Consider the following 18,589-nt stretch of genomic DNA (forward strand, 5'->3'; position numbering starts at 1 on the left):
TATGCCTTTAAAGAAATATGGTCCACCTTTTCCCGGTGGACGATTATTGGACAGACCACCTGGGCTGAATACATGTGTACCCTGGTTATGCAAAGATTTGAGAATGCGCTTATGCAGATACCCACCGGATTAATGGACCTTAGGTCACAAATAAAAAGAGGCGATGTTCAGGGAGAGGGGATGTTTGGCACTATGTCTGCTTTAATGGCTTACCGTGATATGACCGCTTTTCCCAACACCCCTCTAGAAACAGCTATGCTAATGAAAGTGGCGGCCCCTGTCTTTGTTAATGCACTTACCGATGCCCAAAATAATGGCTGAGGGGCTGTTGAGGCACACTGGCGCAGGCTTTGGGTTCATGTTCCTTGGAAAAGGTCAGAAGTAATGCAGTTAAAAGGACAATTACCAGAGCCCCGGAAGAATCCGGCTGCCTTTTACAAATAATTAGGTCAGATTATATCTGCAGGTACTCTCGTTCTTGAAGATATAGATGTACTTTTTGGTACAGTTGTCCCCACTGAAAATTCGGACAAAATTCGACATACTGACCATGAAGTAGCATTGGGAGGTAAAAGGGCTGATCTAGAGGTTATGGAAGTAGCAAGGGTAGAAGGGACTAAACCAGAAGCTGCCATCCTGACTTTGCCCGGAAAAATAATGAAGTTTATGAAAACACTTTTGCTGGAAACTGTCATTTACTGGGATAAAATAAACGCCTGTAGGCAGCAAAAAGATGAGAATGTGGCTGACTTCTTTACCCGTTTTGAGATAGAATACAAGGGACATAGTGGTTTGGATCCCCGGACCTCAGGTTCTGGCCCAGTATTTGTCGATAAGTTTGCCAGCAACTTGCTTCCTGAGATCTCCGCCAGGCTTCAGAAAGTTGAAAGTACGTGGTCTGCCCAAACTATGACTGGTATCTTGGCTATGGCACAATATCACGAGAATAGGGAGAATGAAGATAGAGACAAGGAAAGTAAGAAGGTTACGGATCTTAAGACTAAAGCACTTCTGCAGTAGGCTTACCCTACCCGAAGTACCGATGCCCGCTGGAATTTCAGACCTCAACCCCAACCCCCTCTGAGGGCTCGCAAGTCTACCCCCTCCAGCCTTCAACGTACGCGACCCCTCAAAACAGATCAGTGTACTTACTGTAAGAGGTACATCCATTGGATAGATGAGTGTCCTGTATTAGCTGAAAACATCCGATCAGGGAAAACTCGGCCTCGGGCTCCTAGGGATGGGAGGCCGACTGGGGACCATGGCCCGCCCCATCCACAGGATAAAGAACGCAGGCCCAGGGATTACGCTCCCATCCAGCAGCGCCCGGCCAATAGGTTTGATGGGTACGAAGCAACACGCACTTATTACAATGATGATTATGATGAAGTTGATGAGACAGGGTCCTACCAAGCATAGGACAGCCAGGAAAGGGGATTTACCAGAGTGCAAATTCCAGTGGATCAAAGGGGCCCATATGTTCAAATGTCAGTTGTGGGGAACAATTAGAATTTTCTTTTTGATACTGGGGCCACCAGGTCTTCTATTGCACGTCTGTCAGTCCTGGAGGCACCCCTTTCTGGCAATATGAATGTCTCCATGGGTTTTGCAGGAACACCTGTGACCAGCCCTGTCTCTGAACCCCTCCCTCTCGATATTGGCCCTGCACATGTTGATTCTCCCTTGGTCCTAACTACAGGTTGCAGTGAAAACTTGTTAGGCATGGATTTACTGAAAGCTCTGTATGCAACCATATCATGTAGTCCCCAAGGTGTATCCCTAACAATTTTCCCCACCGCAGCTTCCTATATGTATCTATCAGGTCCCCTCCCACCAGAGTTGCAGTCTTTACCTTCCTCCCTCTAAGCATCATCAGACACTGATGTAGGGTGTCTCAACATATACCCTCATGTGGTACGCATCCAGCCACGTGTACTTCTCCCCTGCATCCGGCAGTCTCGACTGCCTGCGGAAGGAGAAATGGCCCTTTGAACAATAATATCTGAATTAATGGACAAGGGTGTAATGGAGGAGACACGTGGCAATATCTGTAACAGTCCCATTATTCCCATTCTCAAAAAGACCAATGGAGATGCTCTCTCCCCTAAAATATACAGATTTGTGATTGACCTGAGAGCCTTTAACAAAATACAATCTCCCAATATCCTGTTGTCCCCGACATTACAGCCTCTTAACGATGGTCCCTTCTGACGCCACACACTTTTCTGTCATAGACCTGAAGAATGCTTTTTTCAGCATTCCTATACATCCTGACAGCAGACTTTTTTTGGTTTCTCCCTTGGTGGGTGGAGCTTTAGATTCTGCAGCGCCCCTCAAGGTTTCATTGAAAGCCCCAGTATCTATAGTCAAGCCCTAAAAAGTCAACTAGATTCCTTGGAACTCCCTGGTAATTCCACACTATTACAATATGTAGATGATCTCCTCATTGCTGAAAATTCTGCCACAGCATGTAAAGAAGCTACTCTCTGTTTGTTATGCCACCTTGCCCTCCATAATCACAAAGTCTCTTTGAAAAAGCTTCAGTTTTGTCAAGAGAAGGTGACCTATTTAGGTCATCTCCTCTCGAAGGAGGGAAGGCAGCTCACCATTGATCTTGTAGCCATTATCAATGATATGACGGCCCCACAAAAACAAAAGCAGGTGCAAGCCTTCATAGGCCTAACCTCATACTGTAGACAGTGGATTTCCAATTTTTCGACCATGGTCAAACCTCTTCTTGCCCTCACCACTAAAGACATATCAGACAGTTCCTTTCCATGGACTAGAGAGCATGCACAGGCCTTCCAAGTTTTAAAAAAGGCTCTGTGCACTGCTCCAGTCCTTGGTACTCCTGATTATAACAAGCAATTTTTTCTTTTTGTACATGAGGCAGACGGCTGTGCATGCGCTGTCTTGACCCAGATGTTCGGAGGTCACCATCAGCCATGTGCCTATTTTTCAGCCACCTTAGATCCTGTTGCAAGGGCTCCCCCAGGATGTCTACAGGCGACCGCTGCGGTCGCCCTCATGGTCCCTCAGAGTGCGGGGATCGTCATGAACTCCCCCCTGACTCTGATGGTCCCCCATTCTGTAGTTACCTTTCTTAATTACACCAAGACACTGTACCTCACTAGCGCACGACTCACAGGATATGAACTGACACTCTTTGCCAGCCACATTAACATCAAAAGATGCACTGTCCTAAACCCCGCCACATTACTCCCACTGGATACTCAGGATGCCCGCTTAGACCCACATGACTGCATATTAAGGACAGACGAGGAGACAAAGGGATGGGTTGACTTACAGGACACCCCGATAGCAGAACCAGAAGGTACACTGTATGTGGACGGATCATGTCTCAGAGGGCCAGATGGTAACACCTCAGCCGCCTACGCCCTTACGAGATTAGGGCGAATAGTAGAAACAGCTCAGATTAGGCAGTGCTCTGCTCAAGCAGCAGAATTAGTGGCCCTCACTAGAGCCTGTGAGTTAAGCAAAGGGATGACAGTAAATATTTATACTGACAGCCAATATTTCTTCGGGGTGGCCCACAACTTCGGGAGGTTATGGAAAGAAAGGAATTTCCTTACTTCCCATGGGACCAAGATTCAACATGGCCCCCTAATTCACCGACTGTTAGACTCCCTGACACTCCCCAGAAAGGTGGCCATCATAAAATGTAAGGCCCATAAGAAAGTGACAGATGATGTTGGGAAAGGCAATGCCCTGTCTGACCAGACGGCCAGACAAACATCTCTTAGGAAAAGGGAAGGAATGTATGTAGGAGGTCCCGCTAGGTGGGTGGCAGACGAGGGCATGGTTGAAAACACAGTACAGAGTGTGATTGATATTCAGTCCCATACTACTCCTGAGGAACTAAGGGTGTGGAAGGAGCAATTAGCAAAGGAGGGAATTGATGGTTGTTGGGTCCGCACGACTATAGAAAGACAATGGATGTTACCTGACAGTCACGTCCTACCAGTAGTTATGATGGCCCATGGTCCTGCTCACATCAGTGCAAAAGGGATATGTAAACTGTTGGAACCTACATGGTACAACTCTAAGATACCAGAATATGCTGACAAGCTGGTTAAAACATGCATGATTTGCCTAATGTATAACCCAGGAAAAGGCACAATTACTCCTAAGTTAGGATTCTCTCCTCCTACCTTCCCGTTTGAAGTCCTCCAAATGGATTACATCCAGATGGACCGATGTAACAATTTGAAATATGTCCTAGTGGTGGTCTGTACCTTCAGCCGATGGGTGGAGGCCTACCCTGTCAAAGACTGTACCACTATCACTACCGCCAAAGTGCTATTAAAAGAGTACCTCCCACGATTCGGTTTGCCCCGTTTGGTCTGGAGTGACAACGGGACCCACTTTATGGCTCAAATTATGGAATATGTCTGTACAGCACTGGGTTTAAAACAAAAATTTCAGGGAGCTAACCACCCCCGGTCAGCAGGTCTAGTGGAGGTGTACAATGGCATCCTAAAAACTAAAATAGTAGCAGAGACAGGTTTCACTTGGGTTGATGCTCTGCCCTTAGCCCTACTGTCCACAAGAACAACGGCCCACACCAGAAAAGGGCTATCCCCCATGAAATTGTGTTCAGGAGGCCTGCCAATGTATGGGGTGTCCCACGGCCTAAGAAACTGTCTGACGTTGAATCCCCTGTATTAACTGATTATCTGTGCAGTCTGACTAACATCTTTCGTACTCTTTATCACCAGGTGCATTAGGCCATACCTGACAAAAGCGAGGGCCCAGGACACATCATCCAACCTGGGGATTGGGTCTTGGTGAAAAAATGTCAACGGACTAAGAGCCTCGAGCCCCGCTTGACACAGCCCCGTCAGGTGTTACTGGCCACCCGCACCGCAGTGAAAGTAGAAGGTCGGAAGAATTGGGTGCATTCGTCGCACTGCAGGCGTGTGCCTCTGCCCCTCCCCTATGATCAGTGGGTGAGGGAAGGACAAGGAAACTCAGAAACAGAAACAGTCCCGACATTTGTTCCATTCAGCGATGCCAGACTGCATTCTACATCCACGAAAGCAGAGAGTGACAACATACTGAAAGAAAGGGTGGAACCTCGCAGTCCGGTTTCTGAGCAAACCACAGCACTGACACCGCCCTCATCGCAGCTACCGACGACATCATGTCCCTGCTCAACAACGGGGAAACAGCGGCACTCATCCTCCTGGACCTCTCAGCAGCCTTCGACACCGTATGCCACCGCACCCTGATACAACGCCTCAGCAACACCAGAATCCAAAGAACGGCCTTTGAGTGGATCATCTCGTTCCTCGCTGGAAGAACCCAGAGAGTCCGCCTCCCCCGTTCCGATCCGCGGCCACCGAAGTAATCTGCGGCGTTCCGCAAGGATCCTCGCTCAGCCCCAGCCTCTTCAACGTCTACATGAGCCCCCTTGCAGCCATCGCATGCCAACACAACCTAAACATCATCTCCTACGCCGACGACACCCAGCTGATCCTCTCCCTCTCCAACAACCCAGCCACTGCCAAAGCCAGCCTCCAGGAAGGAATGAAAGACGTCGCGGAATGGATGAAGCTTAGCTGTCTGAAACTGAACTCAGACAAGACGGAAGTCCTCATCCTGGGACCATCCCCCTCTGCCTGGGACGACTCCTGGTGGCCCCCTGCCCTAGGCACCGCCCCCAAGCCACTGGACCATGCATGCAACCTGGGCTTCATCCTGGACTCCTCCCTCACGATGTCCAAGCAAGTCAACACCGTCTCGTCATCCTGCTTCAACACCCTGCGCATGCTCCGAAAGATCTTCTGGTGGATCCCCACCGAAACCTGGAAGATGGTCACCCAGGCCCTGATCACCAGCCGTCTGGACTACGGGAACACCCTCTACCCTGGAACCACAGCCAAACTCCAGAAAAGACTCCAGCGCATACAGAACGCATCTGCACGACTCATCCTGGACATCCCCCGTCACGGCCATATCTCTGACCACCTGAGAAACCTGCACTGGCTCCCCGTCAGCAAGAGGATCACGTTCTGACTCCTCACCCACGCACACAAAGCTCTCCACGACACGGGCCCCAAATACCTCAACAGCCGCCTCGCATTCTACACACCCACCAGCCAGCTCCGATCCGCCAGCCTCGCCCTCGCCACCGTCCCACGAATTCGCAGGTCCACCGCCGGAGGAAGATCCTTCTGCTTCCTGGCGGCCAAGACATGGAACTCCCTCCCCACCCACCTACGGCTGACCCAGGATCATCTCTCCTTCAGGAAACAACTCAAGACCTGGCTGTTCGAGAAGTAGCGACTCCCCCCTCCCCCCAGCGCCTTGAGACCCTAGCGGGAGAGTAGTGTGCTTTACAAGTCTGCTGATTGATTGATTGATTGATTAACTCTGCTCAACACCAAGAACAATTGTTTCCCGACCATACTGTCCCTACTTCCGACCGATAAAACTTGCGCCCGAGGGAAGGCTTGCCCTTGACTTTGCCAAGTGCCTGTAGATTGTAGGGCTGTGATCTTCCTGATGAGAGTAGTGCTGGTGTGTCAGACTAAGGTACCCCATAGGGCTCTTGGCACATGTGCCCAGTGAAGCAACCACCAATCACAGACAGCCACTAGAGGTCCCTGGCTTAGCACAATGGCAGCCGTCTATGACACCAGAATCCAGAAACAAGGTGTCAGTCTCCGACATAGTAAATGCTTCATGGCCACCGTGGTGATGCTGTGTGTCTCCCTCATCCTGTCTATCCTTGGTTGGGTGTTGTGAATCTACCATCCTGTTACCTCACAAACTCCTACCCCGACTCCTGCAGAACACCAGTATTTCACGCTACCAGCCCACGAATTACCCCGCCGTGCAGAATTCTTCAACAACACCTTCACCCAAATGTTGCATCATCACCAACTGATCATGAACACTTCCAACTGCTGGGCTTGTGGACTGATGCTGCATTCCATGATACACCTTGTCCCATTCTTTCCCTACCCCTTTTCCATCTCTGGGTCTTGTCTTGCATGGTGGATGTTGATACAGGAGGCCTACACTGTCAATGGTAGTGCCAATTCTGCCCTTGGAACATTTCAGGATGACTTCTGGCGGAACAAGTCTGACCTAGTCAATCCCCTTTTTTGCCCGACCAGCTCATCCACAACGCTACTATCACCAGATGATCTCGGTGAGATGGTAGTATTCAACTCAACTAATCGAAGAACATTTTCCAGATTCCGCACAAGAAAGATACTGCCTGATGAACGAGACACTGTGAATGTCATAAATGTGCAAGGCCGTGTCTGCATTCAAGGCCTAGGGACTAAGAAAGTTGGTACCAGTACGTGTGATATCACAAAAGCTTTAAACTCCACATCTCCTCCGAAGCTGGTGGCATCCCCCAACACCTATTTCATCTGTGGCACTGCCGCCTACACTTGGCTCCCCCGTAACTGGTCTGGTACCTGATATCTGGCCTTCCTCCTTCCACCAACGTATTCTACCCATGGAGGTTATCACCTGTCAATGAAGGGCAATCTGTGCCGCTCACGTAGGGGCGTCATATTAGCCGAGGATACAGCAGGCCAGGAAACGGGGGACTTCTTTAAAAGTTTCCTTCCTTTCTGGGGCCCCATGGCCAACAGTCGGGCTGTACGAGGACTGACCAGGGTCCTTGAAGCCACCATCACAGTAACAGCTGGTGCCCTCTCCAACATCACTGCAGAGCTGCAGGCGGACCGCCTCATAACGCTCGAGAACAGAATGGTCCTAGATGTCCTCCTTGCTGATCGTGGTGGTGTGTGTAATTGATCAGCTCCAGCTGCTGTGTGTACATCCCAGACAACGCACCTACAATGTACGATTCCATCTAACGTCTGCATCGCCTTTCTTCCGAAATTCATCTGGATGAAGGCAACTGGTCCCTCACAGGCTGGATCTGGGGCCTCCATTCCCAGTGGGGGGGGGGAGGATGCTCATCTTCCTTGCCTTGGGAGTAACAGACTTGGTTTCCAGCTGTTTGTGCTTTCGGTATCTGCCAGTGCTCTGTACAATGTGTGTCCAGACTGTCAAGCCTCCACCCTCTAACATTCACAACACCAATATGATGATGATGCACCAACAAGAAACTGATGGCCTTATGAACATTGACATTTCTTAAAGTATTTGCCACTCAATGGAAAAAGGAGGGTCTGAGGAAAAGTGTTCTTCTGATCTGCATCATTTGTACCGAGACTCCGTTGCTTTTTCATTGCCACCTCGTGTAAATCACTTCCACACGACCCACCTGGTCGTTTCTGCTGATGCCTGAGGAAAATCTAACTAACACGACACCAGCCATCTTAAAGCCTGCATTTCTGCCTGGGAACTGTTGCACACCCAACCCCCCCTGTTCTTGCAGTTTAACAGAAAACCATGAGACACTCACACCCTGTGTAAATGATTTGGTTTTCATCTCCTGCTCCCAGCCTGGTAAACATCCTTGACACCGTGATCAGGTTATCTGGACAATCGTCTGACTGCTGGGCCTTGATCAGAGGGATTAAACAATAACCTGAAAGACCGGGCTTTGATCAAGGTGATTAAACAATGACCTGAAAGACTGAGCCTTGATCAAGCTGAGTGAACAATGATTTGTGTAACATGCCTTGACCAGGTCACCATCTACAAACGTCGTCTGATTGAACAATGAACTAACAGCCAAAAGACTGAGAAGAAAAAGTATAAAAGGTTTGTAAGCTGCGGAGTAAAGCAGCAGCCTCCTCTGTCTTGTTTCTGACGAGCTTGGGACTCTGTTCCATAGCCCGGGCTATTTGAATTAATCTGGGTTCCTCCTGCAGACGAAGGCTCCTGTGTCTCCTTTTACTACGTATGAAGGGTATGGAAGGCTTGGGCGGTTCCCCCGCCACCGAGACCCAGTAAGTGGGTTAATCTGGTTCTTCAAAGCTATCCCTTCCCCCACAGAAAACAATCATGCCCGCTTCAAGGGTGCCTGAATTGGCACTAGGCAACCTTATGTGCGCCAGCGAAGGGAGAGAGCTGAAGATCACCATATCTTAGAAGACATTGTGATTTTCAGCTCTCTCCCAATTACACAATGCAGCACAGTAACATGTCTTGCTGCACTGCATTGTGTGAATTGTAAGTAAATCTGCCCCCTGGGCCCAATTTACTAGGATTTTGCATCGGGCTGCATCACTTCTGTGGCACAGCCCCAACACAAAATCTTTTTGGGAATTTATTAAGCCATGCAAAGCCACTTTATGTTATGTTATGTTACATACATTTGTAACGTGCAAAGATACTCATGAGTGTCCCAGCGCGGTGTCTAGCGGAGTGTGGAAAATGAACTTAAGCAAAGAAATGTGTTAATCAGATTCCTCTTAAAAGCCAATATATCCTGAATATTAACCAGGGCAAGAGGAAGGGCATTCCAAGCAACCGCAGCCTTGAGAGCAAAAGAGCTGCCCCCTAACCTCTGATATTTAAAACGAGGAACCTGAGGAGAGCATGGCTTTTGTTGGTCTAGTAAATACAATGTAATGCAACGCAATGCCTAGTAAGAGCATGGGCATTTTCCTGCATTCGACCATGTATTTTGATGCCAACCCAGATCTACTAAAGACAGTAAACCTGGATTTGTGCCAAGATGGTGCTCATTAGTAGAAATACAAATATGCCTCCAAGGATTGTTTTGTGCAGGGCCATGTCTTTTCCTGAACCAAGTAAAATACTACAGGAATATGACCCATATACCAGGTTGGGATCAGGGTAGAAGGATAAAATGTACTTCTATACAGTGCTGCTATAACTGTATGTCTTGTCTGTACTTAAAATACATGATGCTACAAGCACATTCTAAAAACTAATTGAGTCTCCTTTTTCCTTGCAAGTAATGCCTTTGGCATACATGTTTAACTGTCTATACATTAACACCTTGTGGGATATTGTTTGTTCATTTTATCCTTCTACCCTGATCCCAACCTGGTATATGGGTCATATTCCTTAGTGCCACAAGATGGCACACTGAGCAGCCCAGTGTTACAGACCCTCCTAGAGTCCCGCTCGTCACTTCCGGCCGGAGTAGGGGCGGGGAGAGGTATATATTCCTCCCCTGCTCACCTGGCGGCCTCTTTGTCCCCTCACCCTGACGCCATTTGGTCATCCTGTTGACGCCGTGGTTCCTTGGTCTGGCGTCGGTTTTGTCCGGTGAGTGTTTGGGCATTGTCGCCCGTCCCCCCAGGCAACTAGTATCCCTTTTTGTAATCGGATTGTTTTGGGGGACCTCGTGTTGGAGCCGGGTCGCGCTGGGTAGGGGTTCAGGGTAATGCAGTCCCTGAGCCCTCCTGGCCTGGCGGTATGTTGTGCGTGGGGGAAATTACTTGTGGTGTGTCCCGCGCATACCCCGGAATGCCTGGACACTCTGTTCAGCCTGGGGTCGTCGTCGTGAGGGGTCGAATGTTGGGCGGCCTGGGCAGACAGCTTCCGTGCTGTTGGATGACTGGGGGGCAGAGGGTGCCAGGGCTCCAAAACTTTTTGTGAGAAGGTTAGGGCGGGTCAAACGGCTCCTGCTGCTGGATTGAGGAAGGTTGCTTGGCTTGCCTAAGCGTTGGCAGCTGTTTCGTGGGGGCCCGCGGCCTGGTCAGGCCGGAGTCCGACATCTTTGTATAGCACCTGGGAGGCCTGCCGAGGGTCAGCTGGGGAGTAGGGCGCAGTTAGTAGTTTGGGAGGCCCTTAGAATGCCTGCCCATATGCTTTGAGTCCAGCACGCTTGGGATCTGGCGTAGTGTTACACAGGAAATATGTGTATTTCCCAGCAACAGCTTTTAACACATTTGAATGACCTCTCAGTTGTCTGCAATGGCTTGCATGTATTTCAAGGGCAGACGAGGATGCCGAGTGGTTAGCCATCAGACTCTCTTTCACGGGCCGGAGTTAGGGGGAATATAGCTTACTATTGTCGGGCCTGGAAAGCTCTCACCCTGGTGTTGCTTCACTTGGTGGCGCGAAGAGGTGGCTCGACAAAAGAGAGCGGGTGACTTTGGTGCAGGAATACAGGGTTCATGCCTCCGTGTAGACTGCAATAGTTTATATGATTTCTTTAAATCATCTGGCAGTGGTGTGCCGGGAGCGCGTAGGTGCAATGCACGCGTTATATTCATTTTGCATTGCCTGTACAGCTGCATTTGAACACACGGCCGGAGCGATTTGTCATGTTTTCCTCCCCTTGTATTACACGCTTGTCTTGACATAGGATATGTACACGGATTTTGGCCTCTGCGACCGATTTTACCTAATTATAACATCCCTTGTAAGCGCCCCTTTTTTGCCTGAGGGGGAATCTTTCGCTGAACTCTGACCTGTTGTGGCCGCATAGATTGACAAGGTGCTTTATGAAGCTTCAGTGGCATCGGGCGTCCATTCCTGTTTTGTGTATTTGCCGAATGTGGTGCAGGAGTCTGGGGGTTCGAGCCTCGGGAGCACTTCCAGGCTAAATCCCTGAATTCCCCCATGGATGTATGTGATATGTAAATTCGGTGCTCGGTAAGCGCTCCAATTTGTTGGGCGAGTTAACGCTATATATTTAAAATTGGTTGGGCTCCTCCAGGCTGTGGCAGTGGGTGTTAGGTTGAGCGCAAACTGGCTTAATTTTTAATTTTCTTTTGCAGATATCCACCAATACAGATGGCTTTTAACTGTCTTCGAATCCTCCCTCCTTCTAGATCGGGTGCGCAAAAGGGTAGGGTCGTGGTGCCAGCAATTACTCCGCCATTGTTTGCTTCTGACGACAAGATAGCTCGGAGGGTGCTTCTCCTTCAGGGTATCGAGCTGCATAACAGGATGCTTCAATACCAGCATGGTAGAGCGAGTATTGCAGTAGAACTTGTGTTCTTCAGTGAGTGTTGCATGTTATGGCAGCGAAGGCCATTTCAGCGACTAGGGTCCCCAATTAGAGCTATTAATTTTATAGCCTATCCATACTAATATTATAAAGAGAGAGCCCAAACCTTTGAGGCGGGTAATCTCAGTAACCACAGCACCAATCACAACACCCAATACAGCGTTGGAAAGGGCAGTTGCAGCAGAAGGACATAGGCTATGCAGACGGCCACCATATACATTTAAAAGGTGAAAGAACCGTGCCAGCAAAGTAGTCCCTTGTGGGCATGTCTGCGTTCTGCTGTGGACGTGTGCTGGGGGCGTGACAAACGCTGGGGGCGTGTGATACGTTCCGCCCTTCATGCCATGTGAGTCATACATACAAGCGCCAATTACGCAATTGCGCCGCATCAAGGGGCACGCTGGGGTCGTGACACGCTGGGGCCGTGACAAACGCTGTGGGCGTGTGACCGTCCTTCATGCCATGTGAAGCGCCAATTACGCAATTGCGCCGCATCAAGGGACACGCTGGGGGCATGACAAATGCTGGGGGCGTGTGCTACGTTCCGCCCTTCATGTCATCTGGGTCGTACATTAATCAGATCGTCGGCTGTGGCCGTGTGCTGGGGGCGTGACAAAGGCGTTCACCAGGAAGCGTGGTAAGTAACCATTCGCTCGACTCCCTTGGGGGACTGCCCATTGTCTCACACATACTGGGGGTGCCGAATGCAGTGTGTGCCTTGGCCTGGGTGCGTCTGAAAGGGCCGAACGCAGGGTGTGGCTTGGCCTGGGTGCGTATGAAAAGCACTTGGGCCGAAGAGGGTCGGTGTGGGTCATAAAAAAAAAAGACCAGGGGGAAACAATCATTCAAGACTCACACAATTCTAATTGTTAGACGGTCGCCGCTGGCCCTCAAGCGGGGGCACGCGCGACTGAGCGTGTCTGCGGGGACAATTACTGCAGCCTCTCATGCGAGCTGTTACGGAACTATCGCATTAAACCTAATTACACGCGCCTGCTAACATCAGCCAGGGCTGTAGCCGGGCTCAGGCGGCGGATCACTACACTAATTACACGCAACTGCTAACATCAACCAGGGCTGCAGCTTGGCCTCAAGCGGGGGAACACACGAATGAGCGTATCTGCGGGGACAATTACTGCAGCCTCTCCTACTCGCTGTCACTCAACTCTCTCATTAAACAGATTTACCCGCGGCTGCGAACGCTCTCATTAAACGAAATTACATGCAACTGCTAACATCAACCAGGGCTGTAGCCGGGCTCAGGCGGCGGATCACTACACTAATTACATACGCCTGCTAACATGAACCAGGGCTGCAGCTGCGCCTCAAGCGGGGGACACGCGCATTCAGTAAAGTTTGCCGTCCTTCAGGTAAATCTTTTTTATACCCGGACAACGTCGGGACGGGCAGCTAGTAGGTAATATTTGGGGTCGCTTGATCTGACAGTGCTCAGACAGTAAAATAGGCACGGTATATATGCATAACCAGGGTGTGCATGGGACTATCAGGATACAAGTGTTTCCCTGCAGAAAGTAGTGATGCAAGGAGCAAGATTCTCGAGTGTTGGCGAAACATTTACTAATGTTTGCGTCATGCGGCAAGGATGGAGCGGCTGAACACTCATAATTCTGTCATACGGAGTAAGAATCAGGTACTGCTGATGCGTAGGAAGTACAGCCCAACTCTGAGTGTTAGGATGTGCTGCGACGCTGGCTCAAGTGTGGGAGGAGCTTATAGTAAGGGTGTAGCTCACCTGGTGGCGCTGTAGCTTGCGCCGGGGGGCCCGGGTTCGAGCCTTGATGGGGGCAAGACGTGAGTCCCTTCAGCTATCTGCCTTCCATTATTTTCTACACAGCAAATATGCAAGTTTGCAGGGCCCTCCTGTTTCTGGTGCTTTGCAGCAGTGGTACAATCAACTTAGGGGTTTTGTTGCGCTAATTTGGTGCATTTTCTGATAGCTATGTTTTCTCATCTTCATTGCTTGATTATGCTCGCGAAAAGGCGTCACTCGTAGCGGGGAAATATCTCTCATTCACGGGAAAGATGGAAATGTCACTCATATCAATCTAAAAATTGGGCAGCTACGATCTAGACGTTGGTCCCTTTTCCTCTGCAATCCATTTGGAACCAGATCGTACTTTATACGAGGAACACGTCTGTTTTCGCTATGCAGCGAGGCGGGGTTAGTATCGGCTGCGTGTATGTGTAGATGCTGCGCTAGATACTGAGCTGTATTCGTCTGGAATGTTCATGTCCGTGATAGGCCGGGTCGATAAGTCTTGTTTTGGCAGTCTTCCAGGTCAGCACTGGGTTCATTTTATATCGATTTATAAATAGAGTGAGGGAGTTGAGAACTCTCCAAACTCACAGGCCTAAGGGCTCTCCCGTGATGGTGCTTTTTAGTGGTAGTACGTCGCCGTAAGGGTTTTGTTCTCCAATCGGGGCATCGCCGGATGGCTACATGAGTTATTCCCGCCTTCAATCGGGCTTGCTACCGAGAAAGTGTCTCTCGAGACGACAACACTGTCACTCTAAACCATGGAATGGTCTCTTCTGGCAACACACCTCAGTGGCAGCTATCATCTTGGTGTGAGATCCCACTCTTAATTATGCCTTTCTTTAGCGCGAATTTTACCCATAGGTGTCAGGCGCTTCACATTAGGAACAGATCGGATGCATGAGAGCACTATAAGTGAACACCTTATAAAGCAAACGCTAAGGTACATGAAGCATAGTGACAAACGTGGGCAATTAATTCTGGGAGGAGCTAACGGTGCTTTTCAGGAGGATAAAGTGACATGAGTGCAAGTTACAAAAGCGTACAAAGTACAAGTAGAGGTATAAGACTGCAATACGTGGCAGACAGTCAAACACAAGAAAAAACGTTTCATAAGCAATGGTGGCACTTGTGCAAGTACCGGAAGCGAACAAGATGCAAGAGGTAGAAAACTGTGTGTTAAAAGATAAAATGACGTGGGCATGTTACTAAGAGTACCAAAAACAGGTGGAAGGATAATTTAGCAATAATTGGCAGTCTCTCCAACCACAAGATCACTCTGGGAAGACACTTCCATTGTCAAGGAGAATAGAACTTGCTATAATAAAAGGTCCTCCTTCTGATATTAGTGAGGGCATGAATGGAATTTGGAAGTGTCTTTTTAGGAGGAGACCTTTGAGGTCAGTTTGTAGGCCTGGATGAGGAGGTGTTCCTAGGTAGAATGGTAAGGGGACGAGTTAAGAGGTGATTCTCATCACACACACCAAAGTGCAATGGGCATCATCAGACTTAGCTTTTGAATAATTGACTTAGTTCTAGACACAAAACTACACTATTGCCTCTGGCGCTACGCAAGTGTTTGCCCCTCCCATCTACTTCCGAGAATGTATTATGGACAAACTAGTTCTTGTAACTGACAAACAGGCTTGGCCTTGTTAGCGTGGGGGGCATTGTTGGCCCCTGCCTCATTGCAGAGAATATATATTGTATATGAAGGGGGGCAGGGCTTCTAATGGATGATTTATGTCTCACATGCAGGAACCGCGCTGGAGAACCGCCCGGCCCACATGGGGGGCCACCTGAACTATCAACAGGTATAAGGGTAATGCACACTGTGGGGGCAGTGAGCTAGGGTCTGGGACACCCAGGTTCTGCCCAGGAGTCATTACTGTCCCTGTTGTGGGGCGCGCAGGCTACGCCCCATGGAAGTAATACATTGGTAGCCAAGTGGTGAATCTGAGCAGAGCAGGTAGTTCCTGTGCAGTGAAAATACCAAGTTTCAGAGGAGGGTCAAGGGTAAGTAGTTTAAAGACCATCAAAGTCACAACCCCTACTCTAGCTACTAGAATCAACAAATAACTTGACGGTCTGCAATTAAGCTGAGTCTGAAATGTTCTCACCGGAAATAGTCAGAACTGGACGTGCCCTGAGCCAGCCTCACAGTAGTCAAGAGACACTAGTAATGTAAACAAAGTCCTATCAGCCCACCCTCGTGGCGGAGCATCATCATTTAGGATATATGAAACCTGGCTGTTGTCTCCGTGCCTTGATGTATTGGCGGGATGACATGTGCCAAAGGTTCAATGAGTGATAGTGTCCTCGCTCCTGGCGGTGCTGGTACAGTGCAGTGCAGTGAATGTAGTGAGTGATATTAAAATGACTATCGAGGCAAAAAAATATTTTATTAGGTATTCACCTAGACGTCAGGTTAAAACGAGTGAGAGAACAGTGTGAAAAAATCACTGTATTCTTTGCTGATTGGTCAAACAGGCCAACATGTTTCTGCCTTGTGGTGAAAAGTCCACCGGCATTCTTCAGGGCCAAAGCTGTAATACTACTACTGCAAAGTTATACTCAAACATGAAGTGCAAAGTAAATTAAAGTGAAAAATAGTATAATAACTGGTATCGTCACTTAGACGATCCTACCGTATCCTTGTAAATTCTATAGTAAGTGGAGGATACCGTCCCTGTAAAAGAAGAGAAACAGAGAAACACACCCACTCAATATTCTGTTGATGTGCATGTTCAATTCCAGGAGACATAGGGGTCCTGGATCAAATCATTAAGTGAGAATCAGAAAGACTCAGCTCGGCCAGTCTTTGATTAACTGGCCAGTAATATAAAAATATCAAAATATCGGTTGTCCAAAGGGTCAATCAACATCTTATGATTACAGAGAATTAATCAACAAATTAACTTACCCAGCAAGTTGTGGGAGTATAGCCTCACCTCACTCGGCAACGACTCAGAGTGATGAGGCCCCGCTCTGTGCACAGAAATAAATATGAAAGGCACATTTGAGAAACCTCATAAGTGTCTTATACCATTGGTATCTACTACTATGTGCATATAACTTGTTCGTAATCTGCCCGCAATAATCACTTCGCCGTGGCACCAAAGGTTAGTGTAGCATCCGATATTAGGTACAAAAAGCTCTATATAATACTGGTAGAGCAGGACCCTAATTAGTCCTGCTGAGTGACGTGGAGACAACACTCAAATGTCTATCTTGGTCCCTGTGGCTAGAAGATGTAATTTAATTCTAAAGCCCATGACTGGGAAAGACCGCCTTGTCCTCTATGCTGCTTAATGGTCAATAACCCCCTGCATCATAGTCTTAAAAAACACTCTAGAGGGATTAGTGTCTCAAAAGCTAATCAGGGGCAGCATGCACGTTGCTGTTTTGTAAGTTTAAACAATGTCAGGTCTAGAAAAAGAGAGCCTCAGTTCTCTTAATCCTCAGGGACCCCCAAGGGAAAGATAGACTAGTCAAACGCTCATGGTCAGTTCCAACCCGCACCACACTCACCTCTCCGTCGGTACCCCTCGGCAAAATCCTGAGCCGAAGAGGAGGCGCCGAGGAGAGGCGGGAGGAATGTTTATATACCCGCGTTGATTGGGGGAAAGAGAAGTTGATTGTACACACCTGGTGAAAACTTTGGTGTCAGCTCGTTATGCATCCGGGCATTTAATTCAGTGCACATGCGCGCCGGTGGAGCCCTCAAAGGGAGCTGTGTTCTGAAGACCTCGGCATGCGTATCCAGATATTAAGGTCAATGCGCATGCGCGTCGTTAGAATACTCGCAAGGAGCTCGCGCATGTGCAGCCACTTTTGGCTTCACGATTAACTACGGAGCATGTGCATGCGCAGCCACTTTTGGCTTCACGATTAACTACGGAGCATGCGCAGTTGATATTACACTGATTTTAAGCACCATAGGATGTAAAATGTGATCGTGGCTACGTGAGCCTTAAGTGGAGGCCGAAATTCCTCAGTAAAAATTAGCAGATCACCCGCGGCCCAGAACCTGGGGTCAAGGTCAGAAAGAAGCAGACCAAGTACTGCATTCTTTTCCAAATATTCACCCCGTATGTGTTATGGACAAAGGGTGTTCCCCGGGGGCTTGAGTCTCAGGAAGGCGCATGGGAACTCCCACAGTCAGTCCACATCATATAAATGTATAGTCCCTACAGTGAGAGGTAACCTAAGGGTGTGGTCAGGTGTAATAGAATTGACCACACCAGTGTGTCATCCAAATGTCCATATTAGTATTGAACTTTCCCAGTTGACAAGTGTGCTGGCTTGAGTCTCAGGAAGGCGCATGGGAACTCCCACAGTCAGTCCACATCATATAAATGTATAGTCCCTACAGTGAGAGGTAACCTAAGGGTGTGGTCAGATGTAATGGAATTGACCACACCAGTGTGTCATCCATATGCCCATATTAGTATTGAACTGTCCAAGTTGACAAGTGTGCTGGTCATATAGACACCCAAGGAATATTGTCATTCAGCCCTACCACATCCGTTTTCAATTTGAAAATCCAACGTTGTTCTTTAACAAAAAGAAAACGGGAGACATCAGTGATGTGTGAAGGGATAAAAGGCTGGTCAAGAACAACCCACCTAAGGTCATCCGCTTTATGTTTTTTTGCCAGGAAGTGATTGGTTAAGCACGTAGATTGTTTGTTGCAGCGAATTGTGCTCTTGTGTTCGCTAATGCGTGTTTTGACTTTCCTGGTGGTGTGCCCTATATATGCCAACTTGCACGGGCACATGATCATATAGATCAAGTTGTCGGAGTTACAGTTGGTGTGGTTGTTCAGTTTCCAAGGTCTGGATGTACCGATATCTATAAACAGAGTCTTCTGGGTCTGAGGACATACGGTACATCCACCGCAGGGGTAATGTCCTCGT

This window comes from Lissotriton vulgaris, chromosome 9, assembly GCF_964263255.1.
Source record: "Lissotriton vulgaris chromosome 9, aLisVul1.2, whole genome shotgun sequence".
Lineage (NCBI taxonomy): Eukaryota > Metazoa > Chordata > Amphibia > Caudata > Salamandridae > Lissotriton > Lissotriton vulgaris.